This window comes from Rhineura floridana, chromosome 4, assembly GCF_030035675.1.
Source record: "Rhineura floridana isolate rRhiFlo1 chromosome 4, rRhiFlo1.hap2, whole genome shotgun sequence".
Lineage (NCBI taxonomy): Eukaryota > Metazoa > Chordata > Lepidosauria > Squamata > Rhineuridae > Rhineura > Rhineura floridana.
Window position 1 is genome coordinate 136,001,860 of NC_084483.1, and position 17,411 is coordinate 136,019,270.

Below are 17,411 nucleotides of genomic sequence, written 5' to 3' on the forward strand. Positions count from 1 at the left end.
CCCGATGCACCTCACTATTCCACAGCATGACAAGGACTTCAGCAGGGTCACTTTGTACTTCTGCTGGTACTGACTTTTAAAGCTTTGCATGGGTTGGTACCTAGCTATCTTATGGACTGTCTTCTGCATGTACCTTTCCATGACTCTGTTCACGTACTACAATCATCCTCAAAGGGTTTCCTATAGGTATCCACACCTTTGGAGGTGAGGTAGGTACTGAACAAGATACTCCAACTTTTAAACTCTCTCCCTAGTAAGATTTGTCTTTTGCCAACCAACTTCTCTTCCTGTAGTTTCAACTAATACTATGTTCAGTATTAAATAGTGGATAGCTTAAAAGTACAGTACCATGGATGTAAATTTATTCTTCTGTTCAATCTGCTTGTTATTATAGAACCACAACCTCAATATTTGCATTGGGAAGTGTTGCAAGACCCATGGTGAACAGCAAATCCATTTACTGCCAATTTGTTTCTGTCTAGGTTGAGGATGAAACCAGGCCATTCATTCAGATGTGCGAGGACAAGACAGTGCAGATGGATCTCTGGAAGGACTGCAGGGATGAGGCAGTATCCAAGAAAGCACCCGCAAGGCACAGCTAGGAAAGGGACACTGTTCCATGCTCAGTTTCCAGCCCAACAATTCCCCAGAATATAGTCTGTTGGTCTTTTGAACAACAGGGGTGTGCAAATGATATACCCCCCCAAAAAAACACTCAGGAACAAGCAAGGGCACAGCAACAGTTCCAGGTGTTTAAAACATGAAATGGCCCAATCAGGTATAAAGAGGGGGTGAGGGACACATTTTAATAGCAAGAGGGAGACGCAGCTGAGGGGGCTGAATGATTTCCACACCTACAGCTTATGTTCCGGCAAACTAGGGATGGATGGATCAGTCTATTTCTGGTTCATGTCAGTTTCATGTGTGATCATTCAGGCATCCATTCTGTTTCATTTCCACATTAATCTGTGATTTTTTTAAAAAATCACTTTTTTGTACTCGTTTTATCCCAAAATACATATTTTGTACATATTTTACCCCCAAATATGCATTCTTGTACACATTTAACCTGAAAGTTTGCATTTTTATATTTTGGTACTATTCATGAGCTAAGAATTGTATCACAACATTTGAAGAAGAGCAAACCCCAAAGATAACTGAGTTCCAGTCTATAGAGAAGTCCAGGAAGTATGAATCAGGCAAGTTAATTTAAAAATGCAAACTGAACAGAGCCTTCAACCGTCCCTATCACAGACTGACTCCGCCCCAGGCTTTTTACTCAGCTGAACTCACTTCTAGTGTTGGCGTATAGCACAGGAGAAAACATGCTGGGAGAGAAGTGGCAGGCATCAGCTTCTGCACCCTAAACTCTTGAACTTTTGAATTATTGATTTATTTATTTTATAAATGAATTTATCATTTACCCGCCATTTGGCTCTGAAAGTCAAGGTGGCTCACATAATCAGTTAAGAACATTACATAATCAAAGCAATAACATGTTTTTAAAAGCTTAAAAAAAACAGAGACAGCTAAAATACCATTTTACAACAGGGGCAGAGCAGCATTGGGGGTTAAGACAAAAGTTTGGCAAGACAGAAAAAGAGTTTACCAGATTGTGGAAAAACTAATACATTACATTACAAGGAAATGGATACAATTTGCTTCCAAGTAAGTCATGCTTCTAGGATGATGAGTGTTAATAATGTGTTTGGAAATGTTTGTATCGGGTAAATGTACCTTTAAAGCAACCCTTGTATTCTGTTTAAGGAACCACAGAACCAGCAGTTTGCTGTTGAGCAGTGAGTAATAAATTAAAATGACCTATAAATCAAGTGTTTTACAAAACCATTAATAGCCGATTTCAGGATATGATTAAAATCATCAAGGGAAAAGCATTCTGATCAACAATTCTTCAAAGTTATGTACCAATACCTTTGAAAGTAACTTTCATGATGACACCCTTTCCGTAACTTTAAAGGCCTCCTGACATAATTTAAAGCCATCTCTTCCTGCAGTTTCAGCTAATACTATTATCTGGGTGGTAGAGTTTGACTAGGGGGCTGAAGTAGAACATAGACGGTGGGGAGGGATGAGGGAGAAATTCAATTCAGTTTGCATTTAAATTCTCACTTTCTGAAACAATAAGAGAATCTAAACACAGCCATCCTTCAAAATTCACACTTGCAGTTCACCAACCAACCAATGTTTACAAAAGTGCATATATTAGGGGAATGTGTGCATAAAAATGAATATATTAGTGAAACATATCATACAAAAATGCATTATTTTAGAAGAAATTACTTGGAAAATGTGTACAATAGTCAAAACGTGTTTCTTGTTGATGTGTTTTTAATTTTTTAATATTCAATTATTCTTAATGTACTAATATGGGGAACAAAGTAGCAAAACAAAATCCAATCTTACAGTTGTCTTATACTTGCAAAAGAAAATGTGCTTCTTAAGAGAAATTCACCCTTAAATTGTGAAGAATTTTCATGAAGATTTTTTATTTAAACGTTTGCAAATTGCTGCAGAAATGTGGAAAATTGAATTTAAGATTGGAAAAATGTGAAATAGAGAGAAGCAAAATTGACAGATCTGTCTATACTTAGGTACGTTCCAAGCTAGATATGATGCAGGACAGTCAGGATCAGGATCCTTTATGCTTTGGGGTTTGTTTCTTTGTTTGTTTATATATTAGGAGCCTCACATGACTACACTGGAAACCAGGGAAGTACACGGGGGAAGGGAGTGCTTTTTCTTCCATGCTGTTTCCGTGATCTAAATTATCCCTCCTTAAAATCCTCTATTAACCTTTAGGTGAGGGAAACATGTATCTGCATGGTATCCTTGGTGCTTCAAGATGGGCTTTTAAGAACATAAGAACATAAGAAGAGCCTGCTAGATCAGGCCAGCGGCCCATCTAGTCCAGTATCCTGTTCTTACAATGGCCAACCAGGTGCCTGGGGGAAGCCCGCAAGCAGGACCCGAGTGCAAGAACACTCTCCCCTCCTGAGGCTTCCGGCAACTGGTTTTCAGAAGCATGCTGCCTCTGACTAGGGTGGCAGAGCACAGCCATCATGGCTAGTAGCCATTGATAGCCCTGTCCTCCATGAATTTGTCTAATCTTCTTTTAAAGCCATCCAAGCTGGTGGCCATTACTGCATCTTGTGGGAGCAAATTCCATCGTTTAACTATGCGCTGAGTAAAGAAGTACTTCCTTTTGTCTGTCCTGAATCTTCCAACATTCAGCTTCTTTGAATGTCCACGAGTTCTAGTATTATGAGAGAGGGAGAAGAACTTTTCTCTTTCCTTGTGGAATTGGTGCTGCTCATGCACACATGCTTTTCATAGTGTCCAGACAGTGTCATTAGCAACAAAATGCCAGCCCATAATTTTTTCAACATTTAATCCAGATTCCTCTGGAAAATGGACTGCCTTCGTCAGTTCCGACTTATGGTGACCCTATGAATAGGGTATTCATGGTAAGCAGTATTCAGAGGGGGTTTACCATTGCCTTCCTCTGAGGCTGAGAGGCAGTGACTGGCCCAAGGTCACCCAGTGAGCTTCATGACTGTATAGGGACTCGAACCCTGGTCTCCCAGGTTGTAGTCCAACACCTTAACCACTACACCACACCACTCTATAACACTGAAAATCTAGTAAGTAAAAATAACCCATTATACATCTGTTGCTGGGGGGGGCGCTATGGATGCGTAGTTTGATGTGTGTGGTAATGTTTTGGTGGATGGCCTCTAATGCCATGTTCCTACTTCTGTTTGCTTCTCACTGTGGCACAAGTGTTCCATATTGATTCTGGTGGCCTATTTCAGGTGCCTGTTTCCACTGATTGCTGCCTGCTGAAGGCACATCCAAATTTCAGCAACCTGGTTCTTCAGCAGAACCATTCTCTCAAGACCTCCACATTGTACACACAGGGGATTAACTCAGAAACTATACTGGTAGTACATACATTGGGATTTTTTATTTTATTTTAATCCAGTGATCTTGCGCAACCTTTGCTTATCATTATTGTGCAAGCCTTCTTATTTTGCATTGTATTATAATTATCATTATTAATTAATTAATCACCTTTTACATGTGACTCAAGGCCATTTACAAACATACCATTAAAAACAGCAAAAAGTAGCTTTAAAAACAGTACCAAAAACAACACCTGAAGATAGGTTTTGAAACAATACAAAACAAACTCCTAAGGCAGAGACCTTTTTCATCCAGCTGGAAAAGCAAGTTGAAACAGAAATGACTTCAATTGTTTCCGGAAAGTACAAATATTGCATGCCTATTTTAGTTCCACACAGCAGGGGCAGCCACACTGAAAGCCCTACTCCTGTGGAATGGACTTCTGACATTTTTGGGACTATTTGAGAATATCTCTCTTGTACAAGACCTCAGAATTAAAAAGTTAAAAGCACAACAAATGGCAGTGGATTTTGCAAGACTTCTTCATCACTCTTGTGGAAGCCTCCATTTCAACAAAGGCTGGTAATCTTTGCTCTGTGCACTTTCTAGCACTATTTTTTAAAAGTTGTGTGTGCACAGATACAGGAATACCTGCACAGATGCATAGAATAGGAAAAAAATGAATAAAGAGTGAGGGAGGAGTGACCGAGTCAGGGAAGGAACAGAAAACCACAGCCAGAAATATTCTGTCACACTCTGACCACTGTTGTGGGCAGCAAGCAGTGGAACAGCAATGACTGAAAAACAGGAATGTGTGAAAACTAACATGCCAAATCCACACACAGAAAAATCAGTTCTTTATGGTCCACTGACAATATAAATCCCCCATCTAGAGCTTGGAAAAGTTACTTTTTTGAAGTACAACTCCCATCAGCCCCAGCCAGCATGGCGCTGGCTGGGGCTGATGGGAGTTGTAGTTCAAAAAAGTAACTTTTCCAAGCTCTAGCCCATAGTTTAATAGCAGATTTGGAGATGTGGGATAGACCATCAGAAAAAAGGGGGAACATCCCTTCCCTAAATAATACTTCCACAGTTGGGTGTGTTTGGGGGGAGAGGAGTTTGCTGTTTCCTTTTGCATTGGTTGCATTTCATTGGTCTTGCATTGTCTGCTTTGCCCTGTGCTCCAGTGTCTAGGTTGGGTATCCCATGCTCTCTGAGTAGAGTTTTATTTGTGCAATGGGACTTCCCCTTCCTCTTCTCTCCTGCACCCCCACCCCCCAAATCTCAGCTCTGAAAGGTCCCTCAAACATCTGGAGCAGATTTTAAGGGTGAGTGGAAGACTTCAGGGGGAAGGGGAAGTTCTATTGCACAAGCAGAACAGCAGCAATGGATACAACCCACTTTCTTCTTCCTTTTGTTCACACACTTTGAGTTATATGGGGAACAGCTGCAGCACTGGGGGAGTGGAGGAGACCTGCCCTGGGCATGAGTATCTGAGCTTTTGGTGCTTGCTGCTTGCTCCTCTGGGTTGCTGTCTTTTGAGTCAGCTGAAGTCCATGGTAAGTGCTGCAAGAACTGGGATCTCCTGCCTGACCCTGACTCCACAGAGAGGCTGCAGTCAATCTTGCAGCCTCTTGCATCAGCTCCTGGCTGGGTCAGGGGGTATAAAAGCCCAGCTGCCCTTGGGCGGCAGATCTGCCACTGATGGGGTCACCACCGAAGGGGTCACCCCTTGGGTAGTCCCAAGGGTGAAAGCGCTACCCTGTTTAATTTTTTTTAACCAATCTAGACGAGATTAGTAGGGGGAGGGCTTATGGCACATGTGTAGTTCCTGCACAGGATGAGAGCCTGTGCAGTGAACTGAATGATAGGAAAAAGTCTCCAGATGCCTTCAGAGTGAAAGTCTGCAACTGGCAGAAGGCTGGCCCTCCCTGGGTGTGTGACGGGGGGGGGGGAGTAGATGTCACCTGTGTGAAATATATTGAGTGGGCCTGACTGTTCCCAATTCTCTTAGAGGCCTACTGAGATAACTGGTTCAGGTAGGTTTTGTTGGTGGGCTCTTATTGGGTCCTTATCAGGTGTTTAAGAGGAATCTTAGGAAGGAGGAACATGGGTGCTGCTACCCCAATTTCAACAATCATGGATAGAGGGGGTATAGCCATGGGGAGATGGTGAGCTACCCTGGAAGTCGAAGGCAAGGCTATCTACGCCTTGTTCCTCGCTCCCACTCCTCTCATGGACAGGTTCCTCATTGCTCATCTGCTGTGCCCACTGGCCTATGTGTGTTGTTGTTTAATCCCAGATCGGTACACAATAAGACCACACTCATCCATGATTTGATTGTGGATGAAGGTGCTGATTTGGTATGCATTACTGAGACCTGGGTGGGTGAGGTGGGAGGAGTTGATCTGACCCAGCTTTGCCCACCTGGATGCTCAGTTCAACACTAGCACAGGCTGCAGGAACAGGGGGAAGGAGTTGCTGTGGCCTACAGAACTTCCATCTCTGTAACCAGGAAATCACTCTGTCTTGGAGCTGGCTGTGAGGGCCTGCACCTGATGTCGGGCCAAAGAGCCACTAAACTAGGGTTGCTGCTGGTGTATCGCCCATCCTGCTGCCTGGCAGCTTTTCTGACCGGGCTGGCAGTGGCCGTCTTGGCTATGGTATTGGAGGAGCCCAAAACGATAGTCCTGGGTAATTTCAATGTCCATGCTGAGGCTGCCTTTAGTGTTCTGGCTCAAGACTTAATGGCCTCCATGATAACCATGGGGCTGTCTCAACTTGTCACCAGCCTAACACATAGGGCAGGGCACACCCTTGACTTGGTTTTAGCTCCAGATGGAGGAAGGGGTGGTCTGGAGCTGGGGGCATGAATGTCACCCCATTGTTATGGTGAGACCGCTTCCTGGTGAAGTTTAGACTTATGGCTCCGATCCTCCCCTGTGAAGTGGTGGAAAGATTAAGGTGGTCTAACCCCAGAGATTAATGGAATTCACAGGATTCCTGAATGCCCTGGGGGAATTCCCAGTAGATAGAGCAGATGACCCTGTTAAAACCCATGTCACGCTGTGGAACAGCGAGGTGCATCGGGCTCTTGACACAGTTGCCCCTGAGCACCCTCTATGGCATTATGGAGCCCAATTTGCACCTTGGTACACCAGTGGGCTAAAGGCAATGAAACAGGTTGGATAATGGCTAGAGCACCAGTGGTAAAAGTTGTCTACCTCAAAGGTGTGGATACCTAGAGAAAACCCTTTGAGGATGATTGTAGTACATGAGCAGATTCATGGAAGGGTTCATGCAGATGACAGTCCATAAGATAGCTAGGTACCAACCCATGCAAAGCTTTAAAGGTCAGTACCAGCAGAAGTACAAAGTGACCCTGTTGAAGTCCTTGTCATGCTGTGGAATAGTGAGGTGCATCGGACTCTTGACATGGTTGCCCTTGAGCACCCTCCCCAGCATTGTGGAGCCTGGTTTGCACCCTGGTACACCAGTGAGCTAAGTGCAATTAAACAGGCTGGACGATGGCTAGAGCAAAAGTGGCAAAAGATGTGCTGTGAGGCTGATCAGGCACGAGTAAAATATCATAACCATGCCTACTGTGTGGCGGTGAGGGCGGCAAAGAAGGCCCACTTCTCTGCCACCATTGCATCCTCAAGTAGCTGTCCAGAGGAGCTTTTCTGTATTGTCAGGGGTCTGTTGACATCAACTCCGGGAAATGGAGTTTTAGACCCTTCAGAGGCCCACTGTGAATTGTTTGCAAAGCACTTTGAAGGTAAAGTTGCACACCTCCTTAGCAATCCTGATGCCCCATCTAATTCTACTGTAGTCCCCAGTGAGGTGTCCTGTGCAACGTCTACTGCAACTTCTTGGGAATGGTTTCAGTTGATGCGGCCTGATGATATGGGCAAGGTGCTTGTGATGATGTGGCCAGCAACTTGTCCTCTTGACCCTTGCCCTTCTTAGCTTATTAAAGCTTGCCAAGGGGGTTTGACCGAGTGGATCCAGGGTGTGGTCAATGCATCATTGTGGGAGGGAGTGGTTCCAGCTGCCCTGAAAGAGGCGGTGATCCAACCACTCCTGAAAAAGCCCACCCTGGACCCACTGGTTTGTGACAACGACCACCCGGTCGCAAATACCCTCTTTTTAGGGAAGGTGATTGAGAGGGTTGTGGTGCAACAATTGCAAGTACTCTTGGATGAAACAGATTATCTTGATCCATTCCAATCTGGGTTGAGGCCAGGCTGTGGGACTCAGTTGGCCTTGGTCACCCTGATGGATGACTTTTATTGGGAGAAAGACGGGGAGTGTGACCCTGTTATTCTTATTTGATTTCTCTGCGGCTTTTGATACCATCGTCCATGGTATCCTTCTGGGCCAACTTCATGAGATGGATATTGGAGGCACTGTTTTACAATGGTTCCAATCCTATCTCCAGGGTTGTTTTCAGATAATAGCATTGCGTGATTGTCTTTCGGTCGCCTGACAGTTGTGCTGTGGGGTGCCGCAGGGTACCATCTTGTCCCCCATGCTGTTTAATATTTATATGAAGCCCTTGGGAGTGGTCATCAGGAGATTTAGGGTGAGGTGTCAGCAGTACGCTGATACCCAGCTCTATTTCTCTGTAATATGTGAATTGGGAGAGGCTGTGCAAGCCCTGGACTGGTGTCTGAACTTGGTGGTGGGCTGGATGAAGGCCAATAAACTGAGTCTGAATCTGAAGTGCTGTGGGTTGGTGGTTCCTGAGTTCAGATGATTGGTCAGTTCCCTGCTTTGGATGGGTTCATATTCCTTCCAAAAGAGCAAGTTCATAGTCTGGGGGTGCTCCTGGATCCATCTTTGTCACTAAAGGCCCAGGTCATCTCAGTGGCCAAGAGTGCCTTTTCTAGCTTCAGCTGGTAAGACAGCTACAGCAGTTTCTGGACTGAGATAGCCAGTAACCTCCAGGTTGGATTACTGTAATGCTCCATGTGGGGCTGCCCTTGAGATTGGTCCAGAAGCTGTAGCTGGTGCAAAATGTGGCAACAAGACTGCTCACTTGGGCAGGATATCATGTCACCCTGCTTCTGAAAGAATTACACTGGCTACCTATTAGCTACCCAGCCAGGTTCAAGGTGCTGGTTTTGGTGTACAAAGCCCTATACAGCTTGGGACCAGGATACGTGAAAGACCATCTCACCCTTATATATCCAGTCAATCACTGCACTCTGCAGGTGAGGGCCTCCTGCAGATACCAGCTTATCAGAAGGTCCATTCCGCACAATATAGGAAGTGGACCTTTAGTGTAGTGGCACCTACCCCTTGGAATTATCTCCCCTTAAATATTAGACAGGCACCATCTCTGTTACCTTTTCAGTGCCTACTGAAGACCTTCCTCTTTCAACAAGCCTTTTAAATAGAGACCTTATCCCAGTCTGCGTCTGTGTTGGAATTGCTTTTTAATACTTTTTTAAAGCCTTTTTTTTAAAAGATGTTTTAAAACATGTTTTGTTTTAATATGTTTTTAAGGAAGTTTTGTTTTAATATATTTTAAAGTCTGTTTTTATGATGTTTTAGAATGTTTTTAGTGCTTTTGTTTGGTGCCCTAGGCTCCTACTGGGAGGAAGGGTGGGATATAAATCAAATAAATAAATATATAATAAATAATAAATACATATTGGGTAGGTTGATTGGCATAACTTGGTTTTCCCTAGATATGCAGAATGTAGGACTAGTTTTGCAGTTATCTGCTCTCCAAACAGTTAGATCCATGTATTATATTTCCAGCTTTATTGTTCTTTGGTGCTTCTCACACTCCGAGGCATACCATAAACTTGAAATACAGGATGATCAATTATTATTGTTGTTGTTGTTGTTGTTATTGTTATTATTTATATACCACATTTTCCACAAATACACATGTGCTTAAAGTGGTTCACACAAATAGTCCAAATGCAATAGCACAACACATAATAAAAAGTATAATCACTACATCAAAGCATAGATGAGCATAAAGCTCAACAACAAAGCCAAAGCAAAAATATTTAAAAACTAACCCCCCAAGCTGATACAAAAATCACTTCCATCCCCAAAACCCCCATAGCTCAACCCAAAGGGCCAGAAAGTCTTCTGAAAGAAGCTGCGTTTGAAGGCTTCCAGGGCTGGAGGCTGGGGCAAGGCAGGTGGAAATAGCCCTCCCCTGATGGCAGACCGAGTCTCTCTCCCCTCATAGAGTTGATAGTATGGTATGTGCTCTGTTGTTGTAGTACAAAGGAATGAATAAATGATCATCGTGACCATATAAACCCTACAAGTCTGCAATTTGGCTGTATGTGTGTGTTTTCCCATTTAAAAATGTATTTGTTATTTTCAGGATTATTAACTTTCCACATGCAAACAGCTGGTCATCCTCCTGTGTCCTGAAAGTCCATAACTAATATTTCAACTAGACCAAAGCTGATTTTGTATGGTGGTGACTGCTCTGAAAACGTATCTTATCCCAGCTGCTTCTTTCTCAATTGCCTCCTTTACCTTAATATTCATTTTTATTTGTGATCATATTCAATACCCATTTATATTCTGATCTCTTTGTTATTGTTAAAAAGTGTTTTTTAAAAAATATATAATTATATAATTTCTATCATGACAGAATGAGCCAACCATGTGTTAATATAACCATTGCAGTACAGTGTACAACACACATATCAAATATTTAATCATATTTAGGAAAAATAGACAAGATGGAATGTGATTAATTGTAAGTGATAAAGAGAAATTTGCATAGATGAGTATCACCTACGTGCCAGAGAACATATCATCACCATGGAGTCAATGAAGTCTGAGAACCCCTGATGGGTTTTATTAAGGACGGTTAGTATCCTGCCCTCCACTGTAATTTCCCCCTTCACACTTACATTTGTGTTCATTTTATGGAGCCATTTGTTAAACAGTTGGGGTATAGGGTCTTTAAGTTTTGCATTGTAAGAATAGGCCTAAGTGAGCCTCAGGTTAATGTGCTTGCCCCTCCACCTTTAGCACAGCTACGTATAGGAGTTTGGAAATTTTCACCTTGGTGTAGATTAGCCATAGCTTGCCATGTCATCTAAACCCAGGCAAATTGGATAATCTTAACTATGGCCGGTGAAAACAATCCAGCTTCAAACCATAGTTTAATGAAGCTGTCTTATTTTCACTAGTCACCATTAAGATTAGGGTTTGGATATACTGCTAAACTGTGTTACTGTAAAACAGAAGTGGAAGCTCCTGGTCTCCTCCTTGTGACCACGCTGGATAAGGAAAGAAAAGAGTGTGTGTGCAGGGCTGGATTAAGACATGCTGAGGCCCTAAACCATGTCAAGATTCAGACAGAATCATAAAAAAGGCAGAAGAAAAAGTGTTGGGAAAGAGATGAGGAGGGGATTAGCAGAAATGATGCCTAGAGCGGACCGGGACATTAGAATGTGTTGGTAGGGTAGCTCCCGTGATCTGCTCTTGCAGTCTGAGGTGAAGTTGGGGAACCTGGGGATGATGCAAGTAGTCAGTAGCACTGGAAAGGAAGTTAATGGGGTTGGGTGTGGATTGGGATTGGGAGGTCAGGGTTCAGAATTTGGGTGGTGAATGTTATATGAAAGGTTATTTAAACCAAAGCAATTTCAATTATAATAAAACTTCTTGGTTATCTATTTATTTATTTATTTTATTACATTTTTAGACCGCCCTATAGCAATAAGCTCCCAGGGCGGTGCACAGCATAATAAAACAGGTTAAAATACAAAAACACAATAAAACATAATTAAAAATTTTCAATTTTAAATTCAAATTTTAAAATTTTTAAAATGCCTGGGCGAAGAGATAGGTCTTTACCTGGCGCCGAAAAGATAGCAAAGAAGGCGCCAGGCGTATCTCATCAGGGAGGGCATTCCATAGTTCGGGGGCCACCACTGAGAAGGCCCTAGCTCTAGTTATCGTTCTCCGTGCCTCCCTATGCGTTGGGACACGGAGAAGGGCCTTCGACGTCGAGCGCAGCGACCGGGTAGGTACATAGCGGGAGAGGCGTTCCGCCAGGTATTGCGGTCCAATGCCGTTAAGGGCTTTATAAGTAAGAACCAACACTTTGAATCTGGCCCGGAAACATATTGGTAGCCAGTGCAGCTGGGCCAGGACAGGTGTTATATGATCAAATTTTTTTGTCCCAGTAAGAACTCTGGCCGCAGCATTCTGCACCAGCTGAAGTTTCCGAACCGTCTACAACATATTAGGAGGCTCCTCATAATCTGAGGCCCTAAACCATGGCTTACTTGGCTTGTTCTTAAATCCTGCACTGAGTGTGTGTAAACCCAAGACTAGTTGCAGCTCATCCCCATAATCTAATCCATGCTTTAGCATTTGCAAACCAAGCCAAAGTCTCTGTGCAAATGTTAACAGACTTCAAATAGCTGTGATTTGGTCCTGTAATTGTTATTTTATGTAAGTGTTGAATGTGGAAGAAGCTAGTGATCCTTCCAACTTGGGTAGCTTGAGACTACAGCTTGTTTTGATTTTTCCAACAAGAAGGCATAGCAATGGGGGAATTCACACGTTACTCTGTATCCGGATACAAGCCCTCTGTACCTGGGTTCAGCTGCTCTTGAGAAAAAGTTTACACATGGTGATTTCTCATATCATCACGTGTACCGGTCCCCTGAAGAAAGAGGTCTTTTGTTCACGTGTTGACTCTCCCTGCATGTTGTCCATGTGGAGTTGATTGTAAGCAATTAGTTTTCCTCCTGGGGAGACCCTGAGGTTTTGTTCTAGCACCAGTAGCTGCTGCCAATCAGAAATGAGCTCAAGAAAATGTCAATTGCTGAAGCCATGGAGTGGGAAAGAGGACAAAGGCTAAAATAGAAGCAAGGGCAAGAAACAGGGAAAGGAGACCAGCCTGAAGCAGAGTTCCTGTGAGGGAGGGAAGGAAGGAGACAAAAAACGGGGGGGGGGGAGCTTTGGAGGACTCACACTGCATTTTTTTAAAAAAAAAGTGTACTCAGAAGTCAGAAGCCAAAGACCTGAACTTACAAAATCTGAACAGGCAAGTTTACAACAAAATGCTATTGGAAGTCACTGATTCATAGGGTCGCCATAAGTCGTAATCAACTTGAAGGCACATAACACATACACTCAGAAGTAAGTTCCATTGAGTTCAGTAGGGCTTACTCCCAGGTAGGTGGATTTAGGAGTGTCTAAAAACATGAGAGAGATTGTCAGGGAAACTAGGACTAGGAATGGGCTGTCTAAATGGTTAATTCTAAAACATTAAGTTTGTTTTACAAATTTAAATGGAGTTCAAGCCACGTGTGGTCTCAAACAAGGGAAAACTGTTGTTTTGAGAGAAGGCAAAAGGAGGCAGGGAAGCAGAAATCTAGTGAGGGGAGATAAGAGAGGGGGAACAGCTTCTGAGGGCTCACATGGTAATTCTTAAAATGTCTACTCAGAAGTAAGTCCCACTTCCTTCAATGGGGCTTACTCACAGGTAAGGGGAGTTAGGATTGCCTAAAAAAAGAGTGCTCCCTGTCAAGGAAGCTAGTATTAGGCATGGACCATCTAAATTGTTAGTTTCAGGAAGTATAACAGACCCAGCATGCCTTGCCTTGTTGCTAGTAAAAGGGAATTGCTTCAATGGCGCATTTAATAAGTGTCATTGAAGCCATTTTCTTTTCCTGGCAGCAAATGTGTATGTAACGGAGATTGTACGCTCGTTAGATGTTACATGTGAATAACTGTATGAGCGTACAGCTCAACTACTTGTGTACCCAGGTACATAGACTGTACACTTGTTGAATGTAATGTGTGAACAGGGCCAATGTCTCACATACTTATATTACACAGTAGGGCTATGGAAGCCCCCCCCCCAGTTTGATTTGCTGTCCAATTCGATGATTCAGATCAGACTCCAATTCAGTTTGCATTAATTTGGACCCATCCCATTTCATATCCCAAATCCGAATCAAAATTCGGAAATCTAAACCTTTGGTCTTCCCATTCAGTTGCACTGAGAAACCAAAACCAAACTTCGTCTTGTTGTTTTTTACATGGGTGCATGAAATTTGGAGATGTGGTAGCTCCTCACTAGTGTGTACAATGTACTGGACTGCATACAATGTACTCACATGACTTAGTGACACACACAAAACGCAAAGTCCTAATAAAGACAGAAACAGAAAACAGAAAACAGCAGTAAATAAAGCGAAATTGGGGTGGGAGGATAAGGGAAGTGACACCTCCTAAGAATTAGTAAGACACACACACACACAACTGGAATTGATTGGGAAAAGATTGGGAAAAGGTATATAAGAAAGGCTGTACTGGTATGGACTAAAGGATAAACAAAAGACAAGTGGAACAAATGAATAAGGATGGGACTGGGACTGATTGGGAAAGGATGGAAAACAAAGAGGTGTAAAGGTTGAGTAGGATACTGATAAATAAAAGACAAGCTGAACAAATGCCACCAAACTCCACGTAACTCTTCCTAACATTCAGAGAACTAATGGAAGAGTGAAAAAGGAAGTGAGAGGAGCTCCTTTTAAGACTTCACCATCTCTCTGCCCAAGCACTGTGACTGGAGAGTATTAGGTGCCATTCTAGCCTTGAATAGGACGCTAGACCTGTCAATGCGCAAAACCCAGCCCCCCCCTCTCCCCACCCTCATATTCTCCTCATAGGGAAGATAAGCTGTCTGGCTTTCTTAGAGCGTGTTTTAAGTTCTGGATTGTTCTGGAGTGCTCCGGATTGATATAGGTCAGCTTGACTTGCTCAGTCAGGACCAATCCAGAGCTGCCTTGACCTGTGCTGGACCAGCCCCAATTCACCCTGGATCAGCCCAATTTAGCTCAGGATTTGGCCACAGTAGTTGCACAGCCCTGTTACACAGTGTTTAAGGGGGGGAAGTGTGTTAATGTTTCTGTGTGGCTTGCTTTGTACTTGTTGGTTTATTACACAGGAAATTAAAATGGAGAGGAACAAAGCTCCTCATGTCACCAATATGCCTATCCCTTATCAGCAAACTTCCACTTGGCTATTGAAAGATTTAGGCTACAGTCTATATACAGTACACTAACCTGCAAGTAAGTCACACTGAATACAAATGGGCTTACTTGTGACTAGACACATATAGGATCACACTGTAAAACTGAGGGGAAAATTGGAAAACAGAGCAGTAAATGAAAATATTAAATATTGATATACTAGTAATAGCAATAGTGAGTGAAATGAAGCGAAGAAAGAAATTTATGGAGTAAGGAATGACAAAGGGATATACTCAGGTGGAGAAAGCACCTCAGTACCATCTGAATTGGGAGAGGCAGTGCAAGTCCTGGACCAGCCCCTAGAATAGGTGATGGACTGGATGAGGGCCAACAAACTGATTCTGAATCCTAACAAGACAGAGGCACCTTGGGTAGGTGGTTCCCAAGTCCGGATAATTGGTCAATTGCCTACTTTGGATGGGGTCATACTGTCTCTGAAAGAACAGGTTTGTAATCTGGGAGTGCTCCTGGATCCAACTTGTTGCTAGAGGCCCAGGTGCCCTCAGTAGCCAAGAGTGCTTTTTACGAGCTTTGGCTGTGGCCATTTCTGGACCAGGACAGCCTGACCACTGTAATCCATGCACTGGTAATCTCCAGGCCAGATTACTTTAAAGCACTTTACGTGGAGCTTCCCTTGAGGTTGGTCCAAAAGCTGAAGCTTGCACAAAATGTGGCAGTCTGACTGCTCCCTGGGGCAGGATATCACCAAGATGCTACCCCACTGGTGAAGAATTGCACAGGCTATCAATTAGCCAGTAGGCTAAGTTCAAGGTGCTGGTTGTGGTGTATAAAACTTTATACAGCTTGGGACCAGGATAGCTGAAAGATTGTCTCATCCCTTATATATGCATAGGTGAGGGCCTCCAGCAGATACCATCTCTTCAGGAGGTCCATTCTGCACAACACAGGAAGTGGACCTTTAGTGTTGTGTTACCTACCCATTGGAATACCCTCCACTTAAATATTAGACAGGCACTCTGTTGTCTTTCTGATGCCTATTGAAGACCTTCCTCTTTCAACAAGCCTTTTAAGTAGATATCTTATCCCAGTCTGCATCTGTATTGGAATTGTTTATAAGATATTTTAAAGAAGTGTCGTTTTAAATATGTTTTTAAACTTTTAAAAAATGTTTTGCAACTGTTATTTGCTGACCTGGGCTCCCTTTACAGAGAGGAGTCCTCTATTTAAAAGGTTGTCTGTTCTAAAGATAAAGAACACCAGGCAGTCTGGTGCCCAAAGTCCCAGTCATGTTTGGTGCTGGCCCTGACATTCACTATTTAATGAGCATTCATTCTGATTTGTTTGTAGGAAGACTGGATGACATTACATCAAAAGAAGTGTCATCCCACACTCTGAAGTGCATTTTTCCCTTGTGTTCCTATCACATAAAGGCCAATCTTTTGGAGAAGTGGATTTGTTGCTCAAGACCTCCAAATCAACTTTAACTGCACCACCTGAATTTGCTGATATGAGATTGAATCTACCCCAAAATGGCAACAGTCTGGAAGCGCCCTCATTCTTATTAACATAGGGCCAATACCTGTCATTACTTTTAAGGAACCTTCACTCTCTTTTTCATAGACAGAGATGTGGTGTACAGATACAGAACCAATTGTGGTTGGAGAGAAGAAGAAACAAATATTGGCGTTCACAAGATGAAAAACCCAAGAGAAATAAATTGGCTTTGTGTGGATGAGTGAGTGCTTTTTGCCTCAAATGGTTGGTTTACAGAGCTGATCAATTAACACATTACTTGAAGCAATGGTGAGAACTGTTTACACTCGCATGGTAGAAGCTTGTTTTCTTGGACGTAGAAGAGTAGGCTCTTGTCCCTAAACTCTGTATACAGTAGGGCCCCACTCATACGGTGGGTTACGTTCCGGACCCCCGCTGTAAAGTGAAAACCGCTGTAAAGCGGAACTCATTGAATAAAATGGCATGCGATGCCTGAAAACCACCGTGAAAGCGGAACAAGCAGCGTATGAGTGGGGCTTTAGTCTAATTGCGTCTAATTGAGACAGCTGAATTAGCGAATCACTGTAAAGCGAAGCACCGTAAAGCGGGGCCCTACTGTACAGAGAGAGGAAGTTTTTATGGGACTGGTTTGTTGTCGGTAGTCAGTCAGGGATGAGGCAGAAAAATCTTGGTGTCCTTGTGTCCTAGGAGGATTCTGAAATCTTAGGGGATAAATAAAATCACTTTTGTACCATTTCCTCCACAATCAGAATTTTTAAAAAGGCCTAGAAGGTAACAAAAGCTATGCAGTGTTTGAGGAAAGTTCCTAGTCAAGAATCACTTCTGAACATGAACTGTTTCAGATCAAAAGGCCATCTATGATCTTGCCAGTGAAATGTTATGATTTAAATGACAAAGATGGACAGCCAGGACACAGATTACCAGAGGAACACTACATACTGTCCAAGCTGGATTTTGTTCAGTCGTTTG

The 17,411-nt window shown here is 43.1% G+C and overlaps 1 long non-coding RNA gene across 1 annotated transcript; it reads left to right on the forward strand.

The window, feature by feature from the left end:
* Nucleotides 1-1,255: 1,255 nt before the first annotated feature.
* On the forward strand, nucleotides 1,256-16,659 carry LOC133384452 (uncharacterized). The gene is made up of 2 exons (XR_009762568.1): nucleotides 1,256-1,668; nucleotides 16,275-16,659. It is a non-coding gene; the product is annotated as an uncharacterized LOC133384452 (long non-coding RNA).
* Nucleotides 16,660-17,411: the final 752 nt, after the last annotated feature.